Here is a 25,354-nt window from a genome sequence, read left to right as displayed (position 1 = left end):
GTGCGGATCAGTGGCGCTTCCGCTTACGTGGGAGAGGTGGTCCGGAAACTTTTGAAGTACACTGAACGCAAAAAAGCTGGCTCCTGAAAAAAAAAAAAAAGAACGGAGAACAAAAAGAAAAAAAGGAACAATACTGCGTTCAGTGAAATGCAGTCGCCGCCATGCAGCCCAAATGTGCTCATGGTTTTTCTCCTCTGGGAGCAGTCGCGCTTCGTCGTCGACGAGAAACCTTTTTATTTTTTGTGATGTACTCTTTGCACGGGGTTATCTTTGGCTGGTACGTGTGCTGTTCCCGATGCGTTTCCCAGATCAGCGTCGGCGTCTGAGGTGTGGTGAATGCAAACTGCGAAACTGCTTATAAAGCGATCCGTGTTGCGGAGGGCTCTGCCCGTGAGGGGAAGGTTATTGGACTCGATCTATCTTGGTCTCGGGACGATCTTTTGATCGACCCCGGCGTGTGCGTCTGACCGCTGCTTGCATTTAGGCATCTTGAAAGGCCAGTGCAGCAGGGGCAGCGCAGGGAACGTACGTACGTCTTCTGGCAAGTTTGGATGCATGCTGTAAAGTTGCTTCTTTTTCGACCGCCGTCGTTCGATCTTGCATGCATGACTTGGAACCTTCCGGTGTGGAGGCAAGCGGCAAGAGGTGCGCATCCGCACGACGCGTACCCAGTGTGGTGGTGTCCGTCTATGGGACAAGGCTAGTAGTCTAGAAACGTGTTTTTGTTTTAATAAAATGAAGACGGCTGAGTGCTGGAAAGAAAAATGCAACTGTGGCTTGTTTTGATTCTTACACGGGGCGTCTTAGCTATCATTGCTGCATTTTGCCTTGGGGGAGGTGGTCTCGATTGTGCGTGCTGTGTTTGTACAGCTTTTTTTCCCACTTTCCCTTTTCGCTTTTGTGAAATAAAGTCGATTTCTTTGCCTTCTTTTTTTTCATGCTTTGCTATTCGTGCTTCTTTTGACGAGTGGTTTTCTGTCTGTCGGTTGTTGCAAGGTAGAAGGAAGAGGAAACTGCACAGGCCTACTCACTGGCTCAAGCCGAGCCACAATCGCTACCACGTGCAGATAGTAGGAGAGTTGAAAGATGGGATAGAAAGACAGGATAGTAAAGACGCGCTAAAGACGAGGCCGATCCCAGAGGCAGTGCAATACCGGGCCAACCGGTGGCGGGAGTGTAGCATCCTTCAAACTCTCCGCCACATTTCCAAAAATAAGTCCAATTGGACCCGTAACAGATACTCTACGGGGTATGTACGAGCTGATGTGGGCAGCGATGCTTTCATGCGCCTCTGAGACTAGGCTCATTCCTTCACAAACAAACAAAAATTCCTGGATAGTGATGCTTCTCGTTAATGTCTTTTTGCCATTTGCCGTTCCTCCTCATCTTCCTTTCGAGGCATACTTGTGGTGACGTCACGGTGTGCGAGTCACGTGGGCGGCTAGGAGGTTTCTGCGCCTGGACGGATGCGTTTACGGCATGGCGTAAGGTTGCGTCGGCGGCGCGGTCACGTGGAAAACTCGCCCGGTGGCGCAACGGCGCTGGTCACGTGACGAGCCGTGCTACTACGCCGACGTATACGGCAGGAATAATCTGCTAACAGCTACTCTGTAAAGCTTGCTTTGACAGTTCATAAGCACTCGCGCTCTATTTAAGGTTCATAGATAATTGATCGTTGGGGTGAAGCACTTGGAAAGCCACCACCGCGTTGCTTTTCCTGGCCTTGTGAAATCACTGAACTCTCCCTCGTTTCTCTTTACCCAACGCTCGCCCTCTCCCCCAGCGTGGCTGATACCTTCATTTGTGAGTCGTGGTTGGCTGCGCTGTTTCTTGTTTCGTCCACTGAAACTTCGCGTTTTATATTTGTATATTCGCTGTTTTTTTTCCTGCGCCCTCTATATGTAGTTCCTTGTGCTGTTTTTTTTTTTGTGACAGCCAAAAAGACGTTGCCAATTTTCACTGGCTCAGTCGAGTGGTTTGCGAGTTTTGTGCTTTGGCGGCTGAGCAGCCACGGTGCCCGAGGGAGCCGCTCTTCAACCCTTTTGGTATGTGTGACAGTTTTCTTCGATTTTCGCCTCGTGTCTTTTTCTGTCTGTTCGTGTTCGATTTTTTCTCAGCGTGAGGGTGGCAAATGGCAGAGCTTTTAACGACATGCTGTCTTTTTAGGCGGCCCCGCAGGTTCGGTTATAGTTGCGTTATCGATAACCAAGCGTCTGGTTTCGTTTCGGTCTCCACGGTCACCACTGTTTGCATACCGTCTGCATAGATGGAAAACCACTTATTTCGTTTGTGTTCGTGCTGCTGATGTTGACTTACTCTGCCCCTAGGCTTCGGGGTATGTCTGGTTAGAGAACAGCGACTGTTGGAGAGACAAAGGAACTGTTTTGTTTTTCACACTGCGTGCAGTCGACCATTCTTTCGTTTGGCATAAGATTGTCTGCTTGCGCCTATGGCCTAAGGCGGCTCTATCTTATGGGGAAGGAGAAATCGATTTATATATACGCGCCAAGGGGATGTGTTTAATTTCTTTTAGTTCTATTGTGATCTTTATGGTTGAAAAATATATTTAATATTCAAGATTTTCGTGTGACCGAGAGAGTTTTTTTTCTGTTTTAGTGCCTTTTGTTTTGGCGTGAATACATTTTGGCACCTGCTGTCTCGACTACGTCTAGACGGCGCGTCGATATCTGGTGTCAGAATGATTGGCGCGCAGTTGTTGGATTTTTACTATGTCTCGCTTCGTGAACCGTTCATCTTGCTTTTCTGGGTATTGCTACTTCGCTGCCTCCTCCCAGCAGCAGACGGGTGAGCAACGCCTCCGCGACGTTGCAGGCTGCCGTCAATCGACCGTAAGTTGAACGTTCCACGCTGCTCTGTCATTTACACCTCGTTTAACGCGCCTTCTCTGTGCCGTCGCAGAAGTGGTGCCATCTATCGGTGGGCTCGATGACTAACGCCGTGTCGCAGTCGACAGCGTTCAAGACGTTGAGTGAAATGCGCTGCTCCTGTTCCTGCGGTCGCCGTGTGTGCGCTGTTCATTTACCAAAAATTGTTAAACTTTAACAGTTGCTAAAGTTAGGGCTGCGAGTGACGCTGTAGTGGAGGGCTCCCGATTAATTCCGAACAGTTGAGGCTGTTCAACGTCCATTCACGTCCTGCGGTACCTGTAAGGTTTTGTGTTTCGCCTCATTTGAGTTGTATAGACGCCGCAAGCTGGGATTCGTAACCGCGGGCACCTGTTCAGCAGCCGAATGTCAAAGCCACTGAGCCATCGTGAGGGCTTATTGGTTGTTAAGGCGTAGCGCTCTCGTTTGCGTGTGCGCGTGCCTGTCCCGGTAATAGCGCGTCCATCTGTGTTTATTTCTTTTCTTATTCGTTTCCTTGAGTCCTTAATTAGCCAGTGCCTTCTTAATTAATGTAGTTGTCGTTGCTTAATTAGGTTAATTAGACATTTCTGCTCTGCCGATTGCACACCTCACCACATGCGCGCTCGTGAGTGCGGTGTCCGACGTGGTGTGTCACGAAGGTAGATTCTGATCCAGTTCTGTGCCTATTTCCTTGTTCCTTCGTCATTGAATCAAGCGCCGCAGTAATTTATTTGACACGTTTAGTGAGGCTAAAATGAAGGCGAAGGACATTCCTTTAGCTACCAATTCTGGCAGACCCCTTCTTACCTGTGTTTAATTCTCCTTTGGACAGGCAAGCTTTTTGTCTGCAGAAATTATCCTTTCAGGACCAGGGTTCGTACGTCTAAATGATAAAGGTTGCGAATCTTTTGTTTTCTCACTGGTGGCGCCCTTCAATATCTCTCCGACTTGTGGATAACTTTAATGTCAAGTTTTGCGGCAGGTAAATTTTAGCCACACGCATGAAACGAGCATGTCAACTATACTGAGTGAAAAAACTGGCAAAGACGCTGGACGTTGGGTTTTTCAAATCTCCTCTACTGCCCAAAAAATTAGGGGGGCACCTTGGCAATTGTTATGGCGTGTAAAGGCGAGAGCAAGTGTAACTGGCTCTCTGGGTCAGTGGACACCTCAATCGCGCTGTGAGTAGGCTTGGCGTTCATCTACAAATTGAGGCAGTTATGTACCTTTTCTTTTCTCAAGAGCAGCGGAATTCGGTTTAGACTACGTTGATTTTGAGGAAATGTTAGGCGCATAACTGGCTCCCTGAATCAGTGGACACCGCAATCGCGCTTTGAGGTACAGCCCCTGTCAAAAGTACACAGCTTTAGGCGTATGTTTCTCAGCTGTTTAGCTGGGCTCCCTAGCACATCTATCAGTTCAAAGCATTGGATTATTGAGGACGCGAAGCCATTTATCTTTTCTAGGGATTATGGTCGCTGAGGATGCATAACGAGGCATGGAGCAGGCCTCACAAGCGAACAACTTGGGCCATATACTTTTTATGGGGGCTGTACGTGGTGATGGGGACGCCGGCAGCTTGTTGCTCCAGGAAGGGTCATGACGTCATTAGCTTGCCGCGTTTCGGCCACGGGTTTCTCATGACGGCGGGGTCTTCGTACAATGAGCAAAGTAATGCTGTCGCATTAGTAGAGCTCTCTTCTTCTTCTGTTGTCACCAATCAGACTGCATTAGTAGTACATCGCTCTTGTTGCTTTCTGCTGGGCTGTACCGTAGTTAATGGCTTGGTATTAAATTAGTGAAAAGAGAAATCTTTTCGGTTTTTGCGGCTGGTTTCCTAAGCCCCGTGATTTAAAAACAACGCAGGCAAGCAGTGCTTCAGATGTTTCGAAATGAGCTGTAGTTGACGTTCTAGCGAAGCGGCTTTCCCTGAGCCCTTCTGTCTGGCGGAGCGACGGGGCTGCACACGCGAGCGTGTTCACGTCGCCGTTTTCTTTTATTTATTTCTACCGCTTTTCTTTTTCACGCGCGTGCTTGCGCGCTCAGCCCCGTTGGCCGGGAGCGAGCTTGTTTTGACCGCCAAGATGATGGAGTTTTTTCCGGCACGCTAACCAAGGTCCTAACGCGCGCCGACCTGCGGCAGCCGGCTGCAAACGCGGGTCATTATTTACGGCGCCCCCATCGAGGCCGTCCTTGTCTAAACGCCGCCGCGCCGCTGCCTCGGTTCCTGTCTACGCGCGGTCGAAATGGGCCATCGCGGGACATTTGCGAAGAGAAAGGAGCTTCCAAGGGAAAGGAGAAAGAAAAGGCGGAAAGGAGGGTGGGGGGAGAGAAGGTCACGAGGGGGGCGCGCGTGTTTGAAATGTCGCTTACGACAGACGCAACGACCCGCTAATGCCCCTTTTCACCACCCCCACGTCGTTTGCGTCGCTCGGTGTCACGATTGGGGAACGCGCGGTCGTTGACGCTGCGTGCGGCGGTGCACGTGCACGTTCGCTTGACGACAGCGCCCGTTTCCTCCGCCGGAGCAGAGACGGAAGAATTTGCGGGTGACAGGACTCAGCGGAGAGGGAGGAGGCGAAAGGCCGTGCGAATAAGTGGCTCGCAAGCGGAGGGGAGGGTCCTTGGCGGGTTCTGAAATTCGCCGGTGCTCGCGGTGACCTCGGGTTGAGCAGTGTCTGCGGAATTTCATTGTTCTCGTCCCGCGTATACCCGACGGCTTCCCGAGCGGCCTCGTTGCTGTTTCTGGGTCGTAGCGAGAAATTCGATGAGCGCCATGCTCCTAACGGCGTGTTATAATTCAAAAGGGGGCTCTGCGAAACTGTTCCCTGGCGGTGCAGTTATTGCTTGTGCCGTTTTGTTCTTGTTTATTGTATAAAGACGCCCAGAAACGTGCTCGCATCTCTGTGGTGGCACAGAAAAAAGGGCCTTGAGGTGTAATTTTATCTTCGCATGTTACTCTGACGCCAGTATGTGCTTTGAAGGGGGGTGCGATATTTCTTGGTGTTGATGATGATGATGATTATAGATGTTTATGGTGCAAGGGCATCTGTGGCCAAAGAGCGCCATGGCACAAGATATTTTTCTTCTACTCAAGGTGGGGTCAAAGACCCATTTCCCAAGCACTTCACCCTGAACACATTTCACATTTTATCACTAGTGGGTACGCGGTGGCACTGGGGATCGACCCCCACACCTACCGCATGCGAGGCGGATGCTAAAACGACTAGGCCACCGATGTGGTGTTGCACACACACACGCACGCACGCACGCACGCACGCACGCACGTGCGCGCACTTACACACACACACAAGTAGCAGGCATTGCGTAATTAGAATACGGGAAATGAGATGTTGCCAACTGTTCGGTATGCCAGGATATGCCTGGTCGTTGCTGCAGTAAGCACGCAGGTGTCCCTTACATTGCTCGAGAATACGTCGTCTTGCCGGGATTTGCGAGTGAATTAAATCGTTTTCTTTTTCCATTCGGAGTCTTTTGTTTCTTCCCAGCGATGGAATTGCTGCGCTGCTTTGAGTGTGTCTTTAATTGTGGTTGAGGCACCCTCCTGCTTGGGCCAAGACGAGTTAAAGGGGTAAGTTAGCCAAGATGGCAGAAGCCCAGCGTAGCTAGGTTTCTTTTTCAGGGTATATCCCGTAAAGCAATAGCTGGACGCAATGGTGTGGGACAGAATCGCCTTAGTTGTCCATTATTCTGTTCGTTTTCTGTTTTAAAAGGTTTACTGAGGAGAACTCTGTGCATTATTCGTCCTCAGTGAAGATCCATTTTGTGGCTCATTTTGGCTCTGTTGGTGACTGTCCGGCCGGGAAAGACGCATTTATGGATGTCTGTCTGTCTTGTTGCCAGGAAGAAAGAAAAGGAAAGTGCACAGGCCTGCTCACTGGCTCAAGCCGAGCCACAATCGCTACCACGTGCAGATAGTAGGAGAGTTGAAAGATGGGATAGGAAGACAGGATAGTACAGACGCGCTAAAGACAAGGCCGATCCCGGAGGTAGTGCAATACCGGGCCGACAGGTGGCGGAAGTGAAGCATCCTTCAAACTTCCCGCCACATTTCCAAAAATAAGTCTAATTGGACCCGTAACAGATACTCAAATTTATGGCTAAAAAAAAGTGCAGTAAAGGATTAGCTGCGGTTTAATTACTGTTGAACCCGGTTAGAGAGTGAAAGCTGTGATGTTTGAGGCAGGTAGACGCAGCTTGGAGTCTGTAACGTTGAGTGCGTTCCGCACACTGGATAGGCAGCGCGCCCACCCTGCCACCGTGACAGGTGGTAGTTTGGTTTATCGCGAGAGGTTGGTCACCCAATGAACGCTGCGGCCTATTCTATCGCTCTCTACCCGTGTCCCACTTGAAGGTCAACCGGCAACGCACGGCGTAATCGGCTACACCTAGCGTAATGAAGCTTTGGCTTCAAAATTTATCCCGCCTCTAGACTCAAACTCGGGACATGTACACCGAGAAGGACCCCGTGATCTCCGCACGGGGAAAAAAAAATATTGTGCAGATGCACAGATGCACACAGTTTACTTGCGAAATCATCCAATGGTGGCGTCTGCGATAATTCATTCTCCCTCCCCTCCCCCCTACCCCCGCCCCTCCTATTTTATAACTTGTAAAAGCTCCGTTTTCATAGTGAAATCGGCGTCTTTGTTATAGACCGCGGTAATTGGTCGGCACAGGGAAACTTCAGTTTGAATTTTGTGCAACTTTGACTCCTGATCTTGAGAAAGCACAACAATAAACAATGCAAATACTTGGTTTGCTGTGGGCCATAAATAAACAAAATGACAAACATTTGCAGGAGTTGAAGTTGCGAGCCCATCCGCCTCGGGCGGCGAGTATTCCGGTTTCTTGAAATCGTTGAAACAGTGAAATTGTCTGTCTTGCTTTTTACTTTTCTTTTTCTACTGACGACTTTGGTACAGGAAGCTTCACGTCCTGCATTCATAGACTTGCCTTAATCGAAATAGATCGAAAGCTAAGTAAATTACAGCTTAATGTACAGCGCCAATTTGGGAGCTATATGTCTCGCTGTCGTTTGTGGACTTGAAGGGAACAGCGGTCGAAGAAGGTGATATCGATCATACGCACCAAAGCTATTGGCGCGAAGTACGACGACGGGTTATTCCTTCGCAATACCTACCGATCGTTTGCCGTTTCGGGAGGGCGCCCCGCGTATTCAGCTAGTTTGATGACGTTATGCAAACATTGGACTACCGGGCCAAATGGCCAAGTAAGCGGCGTCATTCGCTAAAATATCTTCGGCGGGCCGGTTTCGTGTCTGGCTGCTCCTGACCGGACCAAACGGCGCCAAGGGGCCGTTCTCGAGTGCGTTTCGATCGATGCTCAAATGCAGGAAACCACTGGCACCGGTCTGTATGCAAACGAGAGATGCAAATAATTGATTGTTTCCTTCCCCGCGCCTCACTCTCTCGGCCAGCACGAGATTCGTCGGCTCGGTAAAAAAAATCTGCTTAGTCGCAAGTCGCGAGCCGTGCGCAGTCTGGCCCGATTGTAATTAATATCCCGCTGCTTTGGCGGCGTGCTTGGAAGTTTCGGAGCGAACCGCGACTGCGAACGAGAACACCTGACTTATTTGGTTCTGTAGCGTTTTTCCCTACCTGTACTGGCGTCTTTATCCATTGGTAAAAGAAATGAAAAGTTAAGGAAGGCCTTGCTGCCGAGGCGTCGATGCTCGTATGGCACTCCTTCTTTGCTGATCGCAGCCGTCGCAGTTTGGACGAAATTAAAACTGCGGCTTCGTGTGCTGTTTAGGTTGTATTTTATGTGCTGACCCCAAAACAGCCAAGCAGCTTTCTCGAGCGCCAGTCTCTTCACAGCCGCTGATTGCTTTTAGTATTACTTATTTTGTTTGATCTCCAGTTTCCGCGTCGGGAATCGGGATTGGCATGCTAGAATGGCCTCGAGATTTCACTGCAGAGACCGCTGATAAGAACCACTCTTCTTCCCGACTCGCGTTTCCTCGATGATGACCCTTTAAAAAAAAATACACTGTGGCGCCAAGTAGTTGCTTATTTAGCACATTATATGCATACTCGCGGTGCCTGAGGACAGCCCGGGAGGGCATGGTTTATCTTTGTTTCTTTTTCTTGCTTTACTGCCAAAGCATATAGGCTTTCTAACTCATCCTGGCACCCTTTACTTTGAGTGGCTGTTTTATACTTGTTTGTTGTGTGGTCTTTTACAGCATTAGTTTCATAGGTCCTTGTCTTCGGCTCAGCGATGTCTACCAGTCGGCACGATACCTTTCAAGCGACACTAAAGAAGAATAACAGAGTGAAGTTTAACTGGCCGATAAATCTCGGTTTACCCTGACGGCATTTTTTTCTGGGTTGCTTCGGAGAAAATCGCAAATTAAGTCGCCTGTCCTCACCCTCGTTTGCTTCCCCGCGCGACATGATGAGCTCCGCGTCATTTTTGTGGCGAAAAATGTCACGCGCTCACAACCGAGTCAGAGGCTCCACATTCAGAGGTCTGAAACCCGCCCGGCAACCCTGCCGGCATTGCGGGGAAGGCCAACAACAGCCCCGGTCATCGTCGGCTGAGGCGCTGTTTTTGCGACGACGTTCTGGTCAGAACGGGCTCTATTTCCGGTCCTTACGGCTAAGACTCTGTCTGGAGGAGCTGGTTTGTACTTCACCGATTTCTGCACTACAGAGCGCGAGAGTGCCGTTAAAACTCGCGCCGCTGCGTTTGGTGCTTACAACGCCGTCCCATCGGAAGCAGCTGGGTGAACAATGAGTTCTGTACTGCTCCGTGCGGCGGTACTGCCTCGTCGTGCTAAGGTGTGTGCGGGGTACGCCGCCTACGCTCAACGGGCCCCTCTCCCTTCACATTTCTGGTACACCTGGGCTCTGTTGACCCGAAGTGTGACCTCTTGTGCCTTTCCTCCACACTGCCTTTAAAAAAAGTCCTGTCATCTCCATTCATGTCTTCAATCTTGATAACTTAATGCGTGGTAAAAAAAAAAAAAAACGGGGAGAGCTAATTTAAGTGCACCTGCAGCCTGGGGAGCCCTTGACCTCCAAGTGATTTTTTATTTGCTTATTTACTTGCTTAATTATTTATTTACAGATACTGTAATCTTTCACAAGCTACTATAAAAGTGGTAACAGGATAAACAATGCAAGGGTAAAGCAAGAAATAAAGTGCAAGTGAGCAATTATGACGGAGCAAACGGGAAAAAACAGCCCGCTGTACCTCCGAAGACGGCACGTGCGATGAATTAGCCGGCTTAATTGCGCCCCGGCTCAGCGCAGCTTTGGGAACGTGCGGGCATCGTGCTGATGACGTCGTCGAAATAAAATGTCCGGTTTGCATTGGAAGGCCACCGCTTATGAGTACCTACACTTGCAGGAACGTCGCTGTGAAGGCCAGGTCATAGTTGATCACTGCGCCTCGGATAATGCCACCGAGCCCACAAATGCGCGAGCCCTAAAGTGCGAGCTACAAGCCCTGAAGTGCGAGCCCTACGAGCCCTGAAGTGCGCGATACGTCCGTGAGAGCTTCATCTCCTGAAGTTGGTGCGTGCGAAACCTTCGCAAAGGCCGAGTGGGCTGTGTGGTGCGAAGCATGCAGCCCACTCTTATTTCATCAGCCCTTGCCGCGATGTTTTCGCCCGATGTCGACGCAGTCGGTGGTCTAAATAGTGGTGCGTATAGAAAGGCATAAACCAACTGTAGCCACTGGGTGCAGTCACAGGAGTTCACCTTATGTGTTGATACTTGTCTCTCTTCCTTTTACCTAAATGCCTTTATCGTAAAAGGTCTGTATTTGACATAAATCTTGTATTTTTTTTTTGTCGGGACACAAATCCAGCATGCCAGCAACTTAGCGTTTCCCCATTCCGGTTCCTTTAAAAGCGGCAACTTCTGGGGTAGGCTTCTCCTCACGAGGAGTGATTTTGCGGAGAAGCTACAGTTGCAGGCCTACCCGCGATGACTATGCACTGGCTACGTGGTTTTTTGGCTCTGGGCGTGCAGCTGGCGCAAGATATAATGACGGTAGAGTTTGTTGCTAACATCGGTCATGTCGTGAAACAATTTGAATTTATTTTGTGTCGGCCTCCGGGCACACATAAACACGTGACCAGGCAATTAACGTGGCGCGGTCAAGACGAGTAAAAATTAAACAACAAAGGTTCTCCCGACGGGACGGCCTGAGGTCGCTTAGTATTTTGATGCTTTGACGCGAAACCCCTTGCGCCGTTTCAACACGATATCTTTCGTGGCGAAGGAAGACTAAGTGATGGAGCGGACGTTTCAAGAAAGGAAACGTGCGTATGGTCAGGACTACCCTCACGCGACAAACATGTGGAACTTTTGTAGTGCTACGCTACCCCTTATGTTTTAAGAGCATGGCTTCCTCTGGAGGGATGTTGGTAGCCTCATTTGCACGGTTACGGAGCGCTGAGCTATGTGGCACGGCGGCGACCGGAAGCGTACCCAGCCGATGAATAAGGAGGAAGTGACGTAGAAAGGAAAGGCGCGGTAACCGTTCCACTATGGGCAACAGCTCGAGGTACCAGCTTGTCCGTCGAATGATCTGCGGCGGCCTCTCGGTTCCGACCAGCTTCCGACTTGAGTATTCGTTTCACGCCGTGCAAGGGGATCGCTGTGTTATTTATGAACCTGGAGGGCGAGAGCATTATGGACGGGAGCCTCCTCGCCCCTTCGCCTTATTTTTATCATCAGCCTTATAGATCGCCTGACGGAAAACGGGGATCCTGGAACGAAGAAAAAGAAGAAAAAAGAAATGCTCTAGACAGGGCGCACTGGCGATTGAGCGTTTCCAAAGCGCCGTTGATCGGTGCCGGGATTTTCCGCGTTTTAAAGCTTCGATCTGCGAGGTTGCTGCTGTGCTGCCATCGATCCACAAAGCGTTTGAGCATGCTTCTGATCCCGACAGGAAAGCGATGAGCGTACTTTGAAGCGATAGGAGATGCCTCGAAGCTTTGCGTAGCATTTCCGGCGCGGTGGGATTACGCTGGTGCAGTGTCTTTGCCGTTCATCAGCTTTCGCCGTTAGTTGTTGCCGCTTTTTTTCTTACTGCTTTGTGAGTAGTAGTTACTGCGTGACTTGGGATGCATTGCGCTGTCTTAGTGTCAGAAAGGGTGACTCTTCGTGAAGCTTCGGTGCCTGGCGCGCCGCGGTACCTACAGTCGGCAGCAAAAGTTTACGGGATGCGTTTACGGATTACAGCGCCTCTTGGCATGCACATCTCTTGGCCCCTGCTGGCATTTCCCGCGTTTGGCTTGCGTGACTGCGGGAAAATAGTTTTCAATCTTCACATCTGTATCACGCTAACATCTGCTGCCGCCTGTACATGGCTCAGTGGCTATTAAAGAGAGAGAGGGTAAAAAAATGTTTAATGCATATAATGGTTGGGTGGGCCCTCACTGAAGGAGCCCATTGGCTTCAGAGAGAAAGAAAGAGGTTAACCAGAAGGGTGTTCCGGCTGGCTGCCTTGCATTGGGTGCAAGGGATGATGGGATCTAAAAGGAAAAGAGGCGAGTGAAGTGAGTAACCGTGATGATGCTCTGCTGTTGAGCACGACGTAAGTTGTTCGGTTCCCGCCCACGACGGCCGCTGTTCGGTGGTGCAAGCGACGTGCGAAAACTCTCGCTTACTGAGATTTAGGTACACGCTGTGGAAAACCTGGTGGCATGAATTAACCCGGAGCCCTCGACTGCGACGTGCTTGGTAGGCCAGAAAGTGGTATTCACACGTAAGAGCTGAGTAATGAGCAAACAGCGAGCTTTGCGCAAGTGCGGCGCGATCGACACGAATGATAAGGAAATTTACAACACATGGGGCCTCTTATCTGGTACTAGTGGAACGTTCTTAGAGAGAGAGAAAACGCGATTACACCTATATGGTAGTAAAAATAGCGTAAGCTGTTCTCTTGCGCACTCTTTTTATAAAAGGCAGTGCCCTACAGGGCAGCTTACTCCCTATTTACTCCTTTCTGTTTAGAGTGTAGTGATTACAAGAATATTCAATTGGGCCTGTTGGAAGCTGACGTCTGGTGATATTCGCATACTGCTCCACAGGATCGCTGAGCCTGAGTCAGTGTTTTGTAGTTATATGGGTTGTTTTTGAGGTTTCTCTTGCAGGCAGTTGGCGAAAGGGGATAGCCGCGTAGTGGTTAGTGAGGAAAAGATGCTGCGTGACGAAAAACGTTTGGCGCAACTTGGTCTAAAATGGCTGCTCAGGAAAGGGTTTTAGTTGTAACTAATTTATAGTGTTCCACATGAGTTCCGAAAGGAAAAGGAACGCGCGCATGTTTAGCATCAGCGGTGTGTGCACCGAAGCGACCTCAAGGCTAATGGTGCAGTGTGGTGTGACTGTTCCTTCGAGAGGTGACCGACGCTGTAGGTATGCATTTCCTGTTCGCTCTTTCCCCAAAGTGTGTATTTATAATGCTACCGCTGAAACATTGGAAGAGCTAAGTCTCGGTATGGAGCGCAACTATTAGACGCGAACCCATAGGCGTAACAGCAGCGCGCGTGAGATTGTCGTTGCGTCACGGGGGGCAACCGGCATATCGGTCTATTGCAGTAAAGCAAATATATCTATGGGGCGAGCAACTTGAGGCTGCGCGGAGTGAGACGCCAGTTGATTCTTCGGGCGGAACTTCCTTAAGTTTGATATCGGTCATTTGGAATTGCGAGAGCTCGCGAAAGGGAAGCCTATTCTTGCATACAGGAGGTCGGCAGGCGCACACTGAGTTTGACTCCGCCTTCAGCCATTTTATTCCTAATTATTCGTTTTTCCAGCTTTCGCACATCTTTCTTTTCTGCGCTATAGTGTTTGCAAGGACTCATTAGCCTAGCGTGCAATGTGCCAAACTGTATTTTTTCTTTAATCGAGCGCACCTATACTCTTATTCCTACCTTATCTTCTTATCGAATTTCGCAAAGACCGGCCCGCTAGAATCCGCCATGATAACGTGCGCTTACTTTTCGTCGTTTTGGCCGTACTCATGTCGCATTCCCGTCTCTCCGTGAGCTGTTAGAGCTCGCCGGTCGTGACCTCGGCTTTCCTATAGGCCGGGTTTCAGTTTCGCGTGCCTCCAGTCTAGGCTTGCGCCACCGCGTCGCCGAACGCCGCGTGTGCCGCGTGTGCTTTTCATTCTTTTTCTCTCTTCTTTTTTTGCTTACCGTGTGGCTGAGCTCCTTTCACGTAGCATTTGTGGCCGCATTCCTCCGAACTTGGCCCTGAGCGTCGGCACATGGGCCTCGATACCTTACGAGTGGGCGCGAGAGATGAAAGAGAGCGATGGAATCTAACTTTTCGGTCTGCAGTGTTGCGACAGCGGCAACGTTTGCACACGCACGACCACTTTCTTTTTTTTTTCCTCTGTTTGCTGTGGCCTTCCTGGGTTGCACCTCTTTGTGTGTTCGCTTAGCACTTGGCCCTTTCTCTTTTTTTTTTCTTGCCAACATTTCCCTTACTCTATCCGTCTTGTTTCTCAATGCCTTGATTATTTGTTTCTCAGTAAGCGCATATATACATGTGCTTTGCTCGTTAGTTTTGGTCGTCTGGTTTCCTTCGTGCTACGTTCTAGCCTTACTCGGCCCTTATAACGCTTCACCAGGCATCGCCTACTCTGTTTCTGTATTAGCAAGTTCCTGTTTGTTTTTTCCACGTTATAGCAGCTGGCAGTGGTCGTTTTTTTTCTTGTTGGGATAATTTTTTTTCATCTTTCGCTATGCAGAAAGACTATACCGCCGTGGGAGAAAGTATAACTGTCAGCGCGAGCGAGAAAGTATTGCCTGATCTCATCAATCAAGCCCTCCTCCACTTCGCATTCTCCTTCCTTTCCTGCTGCTTCGTGCACGTTCGCGTCTCTTTCGGCACACCCTCCAGAAGCACCGCAGGAACGCCCCGTGGCTGGCGAACATGTAGTGGCAACCACTTTGGCGGAATCCGCCTCGTGTGTCGTCTTCCCCGCCGCATCGGACCAGCGGGCGGGTAGCGAATTGAAGCGAACACGCCGCCGCCTCCGTGCGATGATTGCTTTCGCCGCCGCTCTGTTGCTGCTTGCTGCCTCTGCCCGCGTTGTTAAACCGCAATTGCTGCCAGTCTGGACAGCGTGCGAGGGCGGGGCTGTATGTCTTTGGGAATGTGTGTGTGTGGGTTGTTTCCTTGTTTATTGCGTATGTGTGGGCTGAGGAAGGAGGAGTGGCGTCCAATGGAGCAGTAACGACTGCTGCTGCTCTTGCTCCAACAGCGAAGGCAGTAGCTGGAAGGGAGGGGGAAGGGAATATTGCGCCGGATGGGAACGAGCTGGGAAGAGAAAGAGCGGTGGTGGAGAGGGGGCTGTGCACCTGCCTCTCTCTCCTCGCCTCTTAACTTCACTGCCGTATTTTCGTTCGGAGCCCAATAACTGGCAGTTTTATCCCTGCGCTGCCCCTTTTCCTCAGCCACGTGTTCCAAGAGTCTTAGTGCTGGTTGAAAAAACAAAAATTCTACCACACCTTTCTATTTCCTCTCGGGAATTGCCGGAGATAACAAGCTTCCTTTCCAGTGATAGTTTCGGTCCTTTTGCCCTGTCTTGTCGGCTAGGCTCTCTTGCTTTTCGGGATGATTTTTTTTTCTCTGTCTTTAAATATAAGGAAAGGGATGTTGTTACCTTCTGCAGACTGCGCCGGCCCGACTGTATAGCTCTTGTGACATGGCGTATGTCTTCCTTCACTGTGTGCGGAGATGTAATTTATTTTCTGGCTTCTTTTTATAACCTTTCTCGGCGCCGGTGTTTTTACTATCCCGCCGAGAATTGGGCTGTTGTGGGCTGTGTTTTCGCAAAGTTAAGACAGTGGCCAGGATAGTGTTCTCCCGCCTCCTGTACGCTGAAGCTCTCGTTTCTTTTTTTTTGCTTTTCTGCCTTCGTTCAGATTTGCTGTAACGAAAAAAAAATGCGGCCAGGAAGTTCTTTTTTTTCCTTTCCGGCGTACGCACGGCTTAAAAAGCAGGCTCTTTGTTAAATGCAAAGATGTATAAACGAATCTTTTAACCAGTAAGAAGCCCCGCGCTTCAAAGTTAAAAGTCGAGGTACACAGGTACTGGTGTGCTCCTTTTTGTGTGTGTGTGTGTGGGGGGGGGGGGGGGGGGGTAAGTCTTTCTCTTCTTTCAGGTGTTTCTTTTTTGTTTCTTTCGGACACCAGACGTTGTTCGTGAGTCGTGCCTGCGTCCTGTGTTTTACTGTGAAAGCAGCACCAGTGTCACAGCGCGGTAGTGCCGACGTCTGTTTGTATGTATGTAGCCTCGGAAAGCCTCCGCTCTCCAGTTGCCCAACTACCTGCCACCTCCCCGCCTCCTACTTACCCAACGCCTCGATCCTCCTCCCCATCACATCCCCGGCCACTTTAGCGCATAAGCGCCGTCCACCATGTCTACCACCCAACACTATACCTGCCAGAAGGTCCACCCGCCAACAGCCCATCTATCCTCCACCCTGCACAAGGCTCCACCCAATAAGGGGCCCACGCAGCAGTGGAAGGGAAAAGTAACGGTGAAATGGAATTCAAATCCAGGGGAGGAGGAGGGTGAAGGATGTTGCTTTCCAGAAGCTCCACCCATCACTTAACACCCACTTTCACCCGCCTACACCCCCCCCCCCCAGAGAAAAATTTTGTGGATGTGTGGAACCTCACCTTACAGTAAAAACAAGTCATTGGAGCCAAAGCATTAAATGAATCATGGACAGTAAATCCCACTGCTTTCGCAGAATTGTCGAGTCAGGTGGCTGGTCGTACCTTAATCTCGTTTTTTTTTTTAAACTGGAAATTGCGGTCGTCAGGTACAGGCTATGAAAACAAGCGGTGACAAGATTGGTGGGAAAAGCCAATAATAGTCACTTCACGCACTTGACTTTAGCTGTAACGACAAGGGGAACACGGGCCCTTGAAATACTCTTACGCTGCGTCATTATTGCGTCTAGGCGAGAGAGCAATAGAGCCGGAGGAAAAAAAATTCTCTCGGGAAATTCAGCCAGCGCACTGGTCCGGGCCCGTTGCGTGGTGCAATGGCTCCTTGAGTTTCTGGACCGACTTCCATCTCCTTTCTTGGCGTTGTTATAGCTCCGTGACCTTTGCCGTGCTGCCGGATTTCTGCGTTCCGTTCAGGAGGGTAGTTGAGAAAGTCGCGGAATCGCATGCTCCTGTGGCGACACTTTCTGGGGCCTTCTTTTTTTGGCTTCCTTACTGTCGTTTGCGTAAGGGCCTCATTTCTCCTCGTTTGCTGGTTTCGCACTGGCGCGAAAGTCGTCTCGCATGTCTCCTTTGAACGTCCCCGGAATGGCGGGAGGTCAAAAAGAAAGCTTGTTCTCAGTAGCTCCTTGTCTGTCACTTTCTCTATTTTTTTATGCTTTGTTGCAGTCTCGCGCTTGTTACGAGGGCCGCGGTATATTCGACACCACGAGGTGACGAAACGCCCATCATGTGCGGCGCGTCTTGGTTCGAGATTGGCGCTGCATGGCGTGGTGATACGACCGCGACGTGTTTTTTTTTCTTCTTTATGCAGGTTTCGGTTTCGAATTGTGTCTGTCTTGGTGCGCCGTCACTTGTAGGTACCGGGAAGGAGACTTTGGGATGCTGAGGATGCTGAGGATTTCGTCCGCTCGCTGCGTGCCGTGGCTTAGTTGACGCAATGAGCTTTGCGCTTTGTACCGATGAAACGTGCGTTAAATAGGAGCTTCCTTTCTCTTGGCGTGGACGGCCTCAGTGCAGTAATTCGGCTTTATTCCCGCTCTGGTGTACTTATAATAATATTGTCCCATTAAGCGTGTTGTGTTATATGTGCTGCGTTATTGTATTGGTTAATACAACAGACATGTATAACATCGCGTTTAGGCATGTCAGTCTCAATGGCTTATGTGCACACACATAAGGGACTAAGGCTTACATGCGCCAAACACGGGGTTAATAATGATAATAATTGGTTTTTGGGGAAATGAAATGACGCAGTATCTGTCTCATATATCGTTGGACACCTGAACCGCGCCGTAAGGGAAGGGATAAAGGAGGGAGTGAAAGAAGAAAGGAAGAAGAGATGCTGTAGTGGAGGGCTCCGGAATAATTTCGACCACCTGGGGTTCTTTAACGTGCACTGACATCGCACAGACACGGGCGCCTTAGCGTTTTTCCTCCATAAAAACGCAGCCGCCGCGGTCGGGTTCGAACCCAGGAACTTCTGATCAGTAGCCGACCAAACACGCGGTTGTGAAAAATGTATATTTGTTTTAATAACAAACTGCTTTCAAAGTTGCAGCTTGCTGAGAACATTTTCTTTTCGAATTTATATTTTTGTGAGTAGTTAAGTGGAGATGTACCGATATTGAGAGTACAGCCGCAGCATGTTCTTACTTTTTTTTCGTGCCACAGAACGTTAGTCGTTCAGTCGTTTCTTTGTTTTTTTTTGTTCAGTCGCTTCTTTGTTTTTTTTTTATGTAGCGTTGGCTCGGAGCTCATTACTTACGGCAAATGCGGTGCTCCCCGCAGGCAGTACATTTAAAAATCTGGTGTAGATACTCGGCCAAATTTGGGACGCTAGCAGGTGGTAGCGCCACTTTTGGTGCTGAAGTTAGATGCTAATTGCTTCTCCGGGTCTGCGTGAACTCGCCGATATGGTGGGCGCTGGAGTTAGTATAGGCTGCGTGTCCGTGCGCTGACTTTCGAATATGGGCTGCGGGACACGCCTGAACGTTAAATCTGGCATGACTGGAAAGGTGAATGTACTACTGAAGTGTGGACTTCTGAACCGCCTTATCGAGTTTCCCGCATATGTCAGAATTTATGAAAAATTCAAAGTTTTTGCATGTACTGATGTCACATTTCGTCGATGACGACTTGAGGGAAATATCACCTCGCCGTGCTAACACAACAATTGGCAAGTCTTCACCGCTCGTGGTTTTGAGCGCCGCAGCGGTATAGTGCGCGAACTCGTACGCGCTATGTCACTGGCCTCTTGCTCCCATTGGTTTTTCATCAGCGTATCCATAGAATGAAAGGCAACGTACTCTGAACCTGCCGCTGTCTCGAACAGAACGTACTGCACGCTATAACGCAGGCTTCCTGATGCGAGGCATCCGTAACCCTCCAAGCCTTGTAGGTACTACATACTATACTGTACTATACTATACTATACTCTCCACGCCTTGTAGATACTACATACTATACTGTACTATACTATACTATACTATACTCTCCACGCCTTGTAGGTACTACATACTATACTATACTATACTATACTATACTATACTATACTATACTATACTATACTATACTATACTATACTATACTGTACTGCACTGTACTGTACTGTACTGTGCTGTGTTGTGTTGTGTTGTACTGTACTGTACTGTACTGTACTGTACTGTACTGAACTAAAGTGTAATATACGGTAGCCCTTCTACCGGCATAGACAAGGGTATAGTGGTAACTGTCGAGGTGGCTAAGTGGTTATATTGTACTCGGCTGTTGACCGGAATGATGCGGCTTCGGTGGCGGCCGCGGCGGTCGCATTTCGATGGAGGCGAAATGCTAGAGGTCATTGTATTGTGCGATGTCAGTTCACGTTAAAGAACCCCAGGTGCTCGAACGGCGCCCCTCATAGCCTCGGCTTTGGGACGCTAAGCCAACGAACAACGAACGAGACAAGGGTAGTGGAAGTGCGCTGGTCACTGCGTCGAGTGAAGAATGAAGGTCGAGATGAACAGAAGGAGCTGTACAACTAAAGAAGAAAAAAAAGAGCACGGAAACCGTGGCGCATAAAGACGTCGTTAGCTCCTCTTTGGATGCTTGCTCTTTTTCTCGAAGCAAGGAGCTTGTGAGTTCGCCACTGGCGTGCAAGCTGTCGGCGCTGTATACATGCGAGAGATCGAGGTTTTGGTTCTCATCTTCCGAAGGGAACTCTGCCGACTCGCCCGTGTCAAGAGCAGCTCTCTCGTCTCTCTCTCTCTCTTCGCATTCCATGGGAGAGTGATGGAGATCGTGCGCTTAGGTGCGCTTCGGATTGCAGCGTCTTCGTTCTTGATTGCCCTCTTTCCCAGCGGGCTACGCGCGACGAGCGAAAACCGGGTTGAGCGAATCCCCGCGCCGCCGCTTCGGAGTGTTTGTGGCGTGTAACGGTCCTCGACGCTCATTAGCCTTTGGAAGACACATTTAAAGGGCCACACACGCGCAAAAAAAAGTAAATGCGAAAAGAAGGCTGTGAGCGTATTCGTTCTACCTCCCTTGCTTTTCTCTTTCTTCCATAAGCTCGTGAAAAGTTGAGAGTGAGGGATATTTCCCGGGCTGATGAAAGCCGCAAGGCTTCCGGTCTTTCTCGAGGCTTTCTCGGCGGTATGGCGGATTGGACTTGGGAAGTTTTGTTTCCTGTTTGTTTTTTTTATCGCGTTGCTCTTATTTTTTATTTTTATTGCCGCTTCCGAATTTCTTGCTCCGCCGGCGACGAAGGTAATTTTGTGGGCTGGCGGATTAAGAAAGCGAAGAAGCGCTCTAGAAGTGCGCGCCTTCTAAGCTCTTCGGAAGTGATTTCGCGCGTGAACGGTCTTCTTTGGACGCCTCGATTTAGAAGACGCGACTCGGGCAGTACTTTGTATGGAGTCAAGAGCTAGCTGTTTTCTTTGAGCGGGCGCTGCGCGTCTAGTTTACCGGAAGAAAGCAGACGACGCGCTGTGTCTCGAGGCAGAAGACGCCTGTCTCCTTGAAATAAAGGTGCCTTGGCTGTCACCCATGTGTGGTCAAAGGTATCAACTTTGGCTTCTTATTAGTACGGAGGAATTGAGCCGAGAAGGTGCCTTGGCTGTCACCCATGTGTGGTCAAAGGTATCAACTTTGGCTTCTTATTAGTACGGAGGAATTGAGCCGAGTATGTTTTGCCTTCGTGCATAAAAAGAACACTCTTACCGTTCCTGCGTTTGCTCTATAGAAAGGGCGGCATGCGAGTGTTTCCAGTCTGTCAGAAGACCAAATATAAATATGGCCTGCTCTGGGCTGAGAATCGGCTTCCGTATTCGGAATGTGAATGCGATTCCAACTGAAATATTCTACCGTCTTCTCGCATTATAGCCTGGGACTGACCCGTTTGCATTCTGTGTCGTTCCTCCAGGGAACTTGTGGGGTGAGCTGCCGCGGGACCTCGTTTTGGATGCAGTGACGGCGAGTTTTGTTTGTGTTTGTTTTTGGATTGGGCTTTCACGTGTATCCTGTTCCTTCCAATCTGCTTCTATTTTTTTTTGTTTCATAAAACAGAGGGAGCAAATTCTTAACGCTTCTGCTTCATATTTTATTGTATTCCACTTTCGCATGTACAGTGGTAACGTCGGGCTTCCTGACTTTTATTTTTCTCGGGCTTTTCTTTTCCGGGTTTTCTACCAGGTCGCGAGCGGCAGTGGAGTGCAGTTAAAGGCTTCATTTCGGACTTCGTGTAAGGAAGTTGAAGTATGCGGGTGCTTTGTCATTGTTTGTGCTTTCTTTCTCAAGCTCTTCTTCATTCAGCACCGAGAAAAACGCGTGAACTCTGTGTTTTCAGGCCGGGTCTGACATCTGCAGTTTTAATGCTGTAGCATCAGAAGCCTCACTGAGAAGAAAAAAATGGTTCGTCGTAAGCTAAATTCGCTGATTGGCTCGATGGGAGCGACGTCACCGGACCGGAGCATTCCTGTTTGCTGGAGGGAAATAATATCCCCAGACGGGAAGTGACGTCGAGGAAGTGACATCACCACACGGAAACATTCCCATTGGCTGTGGGGAATTTCTATCCCCAGACGGGAAGTGATGTCACTATACCGGTGCATTCTCATTTGCTGAAGGCAAGTAATTTCACTAGACGGAAACTGACGTCACTAGACTTGCAGTGACATCGCCAAACGGGAAGTGACGCCATTTTCACGAAAGGCATCAGCAGCTGCTGATGCTGTCGCATCGCCGACGCACAATGTAAGGTCCCTGTGACACTTTCACGCATCTTTCGCGATACAAGCTTGCAGGCTGTTGGTAGAAAGGTCGGTCACGTGACGTTTCAGAGCCTCGTGCTTTCCGTTTATCAGCTACTGCTCTCAAAGATAAGTTCATCTCGTCGGAGTATATCACGTGTGTCTCACCTCGCTAGCGCATAAGTCAGGGGAAGTTACATTTCTCTCTGTTAGACAGAGTCTTACTCCGGGAAATAGTCTTAGCCCGGGAAATCAAGACTAATTCGCCCCCCCCCCCCTCATAATTGATGCGCACTGTGCCGGAGAGTACCATGATGCCCTCGCTTTTAGCTTCTTTCCTTTTTGCTTCGTCTCATAGTTCCACTGCAAGCGTAGGGGCAGAGAGAGATGGAGTATAGTATAGAGGCGAGCGCAAGGATTGCATCATGTATTCAGACGCCTTAACAAGGTTTATCCGTGCGCTAGCTGTCGGAGGCCCCAGGCTACGCAGCGCCTGTTAGTGGCATAGCCTTGTCTCCGTGAGGCAAGCTCTCGTTAAAGCTAGAACTACTATGCAGCGGCGCTGTTGCATGTCTCAGCTGCTGCGAGTCTCGGCGTCGCTGCATCCAGTAATGGTCGGAACGAACGAATGGCGGCTGCGAGCGCCTTTCCTCCGGTAAAGCCGTTCTCGTCCGACGCGGGGTCTAAATGGCCGTTCGTGAATCTTTGATGAGCCCTCGGGAGACGCGGCGGGCGCAACGCGTGGTGTCGACAGAGCGCGACCGAAAACGGCTGACAGTGTGCAACAGCAGCGACCAGCGCGGCTCGGCCGCGTATTTGTATGCACAGAGAGAGTAGCGGGATGTTGGCGTAATGGGCGCTGAATGCGAGACGGAGTAAACTGATATGTTCGTCAGGTGCACGCGCACGAACACAGCGTCCGGCTGCCGCTCTATTCTCGCCGAGCGCCGCGGTTCGCTTTTCTGCAGTGCTTTGATGTGTTTTATTGGTCCCTTCGTGTGAGTTTGCATTTCTATGCGAACGAAGGGGAATTCTGACGGTTTATCGTTGCCAGTCCCGTCCCGGAGGTTTATTGTCGTTCACAGCCGCTTGTGTAGCGTGTGCTTCCTTCTGGCGGCCGTATACTTGCTGGCAGTTTACAGCGACAGTTGCAGTGGTAGTTTGTTGTTTTCCTTGTGGAACGCGGCGTATTTGCTTTGCCTTGTGGCGTCCGCCACGACAGAGGCGTGTCTGATGATGATGATGATGGTGTTCTTGATGATGATAATAGTCACATAGCCATTGCGCTGGCCGCGTTGGCTTGCCGGCAAGCGTTGGAGTATTGTGCGTTTTTGGTGTCGACGTCCGTTTAGAGTGGTTTATTTATGTGTTTCCGAGGACAGGAGTGTCCACAACTGTGTCAGTTTACTGCAACACCTTGTGGTATGGCGCTCCTTGGCCAGTCTCTGTGGCGCCATTCATTTCAAATCGTAATCTTTATCGCTAGCATCATCATCATCATCATCATCTTTGGACGAACTTGGTAGGATCTAAGCTGATCAGGCGGAAACGTCTCAGCGCCTTTCGCTCCAAGATGGCTTCGACGTAGTTGCGTGTCGATAACCACGGTTTACTCGCGAAAACTAAACATTGTTCTTTGGTTTAGGGCACCGATCAACACAGCCGCGCACGGGTGTCATTCATGTGCATTACGGACATAAACTGAGCGAGGACTGCGCGCGTGGAGCAGGACTAACGGAAAGTGTGATAACGTAACGTCCGCTTCTAGCGCCTCCTTAATTGTCCCGTGTACATTGCCTGTAGCTTTCGACTCGTGGACATTGGAGAAGCCGACCTACATGGTATGGCACGCCCTCGGGGCGCTTGCGCGAATAATAATAATAATAATAATAATAATAATAATAATAATAATAATAATAATAATAATAATAATAATAATAATAATAATAATAATAATAATTGTTTTTTGGGGAAAGGAAATGGCGCAGTATCTGTCTCATATATCGTTGGACACCTGAACCGCGCCGTAAGGGAAGGGATAAAGGAGGGCGTGAAAGAAGAAAGGTGCCGTAGTGGAGGGCTCCGGAATAATGTCGACCACCTGGGGATCTTTAACGTGCACTGACGTCGCACAGCACACGGGCGCCTTAGCGTTTTTCCTCCATAAAAACGCAGCCGCCGCGGTCGGGTTCCGCGCTTGCGCGATCACTAATTTTGACTTTTCACAAAACAAAAACAAAATTGCTCTTGCCGGTACCAATTGGTATGACGCCCTGCCCTTTTATAAATGGTTGGTGCGTTCAGTATGAGTAATGTTGCTCTAGATGCAAAAAATTCTCGGGCTTTCCACGCGATTGATGCAGAGTGGAATGCGTTTGCATGTGAGCTCCGATTTCGTGAGCGTGGTGACCCGTGGCGGCCTCTCTTAGTAGTGACGCAAACTAGCGCGTGTGCCACGGATTTGTGGTGTCCTCTGTGCACTGCTGCGAAACTAATGCCACAGCGCGAGAAGCTGGCAGCTCAACACACAGTGAGAAAGGCTGCTTGACATGTTTTCCAGTTCTTTGAAGTAGTTTGGCATGTTGTCCAGTTTGTACAAATGAGATGTGCACTTTGATCAAGTGTTTGATCAAGTGCTTTCAAGCGTAGGCTCAGAACTGGCCACTTGTTCCAACTGGGGCTAGCACGTGCAAGTGCCAGCGTGCTCTTGCGTTTCGACTGTGTCGCGCATGGATGAGAGATAATGAAGACGACGATTTCCAAGCACGACTCGAAAAGCTGGCAGTTGAACACACGGGGAGAAAAACTTCGGTGACGACTTAGTGGTCTAGATAAATTCTAGATAATTTATTAAAGCACCGTGATCGTCCTCTCCCCACCACCGGATTTGGAATCTTTGTGGCTGACTGTGACTGCCGTTCTCAGCACTGCAATTGCATAAGTGGTTCTTCCTGTATCCGCTTTCGCAGTGTGGTTATTATAAGTGACGATTTATATTTCTGCGTAGTTGGAAAAGCAAACTTCGATGGTAACGTGGTAACGGGAACAGTCACTGAGAATAAATTGGGAACATTTTTTTTTAAACTTGTTGAAGCAACATCTCGCTATGTCCACTTTCCCAGGGAGCCAGTTATGAACCTCTCCGTTCCTCAAAAGCAACGGAGTCTATACCTTCCGCTTGTTTTGTGAAAAGGAAAGGTGCATTACTGCCTCAATCTGTAGGTGGACGCAACCGCTTGCTCACAGCGTGATTGAGGTGCCCACTGACCCAGTGAGCCAGTTACACTTGCTCCTCAGAGTCTTCACACTGATGGACACCACTGTAACCCGGGGAGTGCGGCTGCAAGTGTATTCGCACTGAAAAATGATGTATGATGCTACCACTCGTGTCAAATTATATCTGCACAGAAAGAGCAGACGACGTGCTACCCCGCTCACTGTTTCGCAAAATATTATTTACAGCGCTCGCTACAGCGCATAAAAGAAGCTTATTTGCTAGAATGAAG

At 49.6% G+C, this 25,354-nt stretch overlaps 1 protein-coding gene and 1 pseudogene across 9 annotated transcripts in view; one reads left to right on the top strand and one right to left on the bottom strand.

The window, feature by feature from the left end:
* LOC144099263 (cytochrome b5 reductase 4) overlaps positions 1–25,354 on the top strand; it is a 178,657-nt gene that overhangs the window by 52,906 nt on the left and 100,397 nt on the right. Inside the window, exon 3 of one of the 9 annotated variants that reach the window (XM_077632439.1) lies at positions 1,936–2,045. The exons of the other annotated variants lie outside the window; for them this stretch is intronic. The gene's annotated coding sequence lies outside the window, so the exon portion shown is untranslated. The remainder of the gene's footprint in view (positions 1–1,935; positions 2,046–25,354) is intronic. 9 annotated transcript variants of the gene reach the window in all.
* On the bottom strand, positions 6,856–7,012 carry LOC144099666 (U2 spliceosomal RNA; annotated as a pseudogene).

The sequence above is a fragment of the Amblyomma americanum genome, chromosome 7 (genome assembly GCF_052857255.1).
Source record: "Amblyomma americanum isolate KBUSLIRL-KWMA chromosome 7, ASM5285725v1, whole genome shotgun sequence".
NCBI lineage: Eukaryota > Metazoa > Arthropoda > Arachnida > Ixodida > Ixodidae > Amblyomma > Amblyomma americanum.
This window is presented reverse-complemented; position numbering and strand designations above follow the sequence as displayed.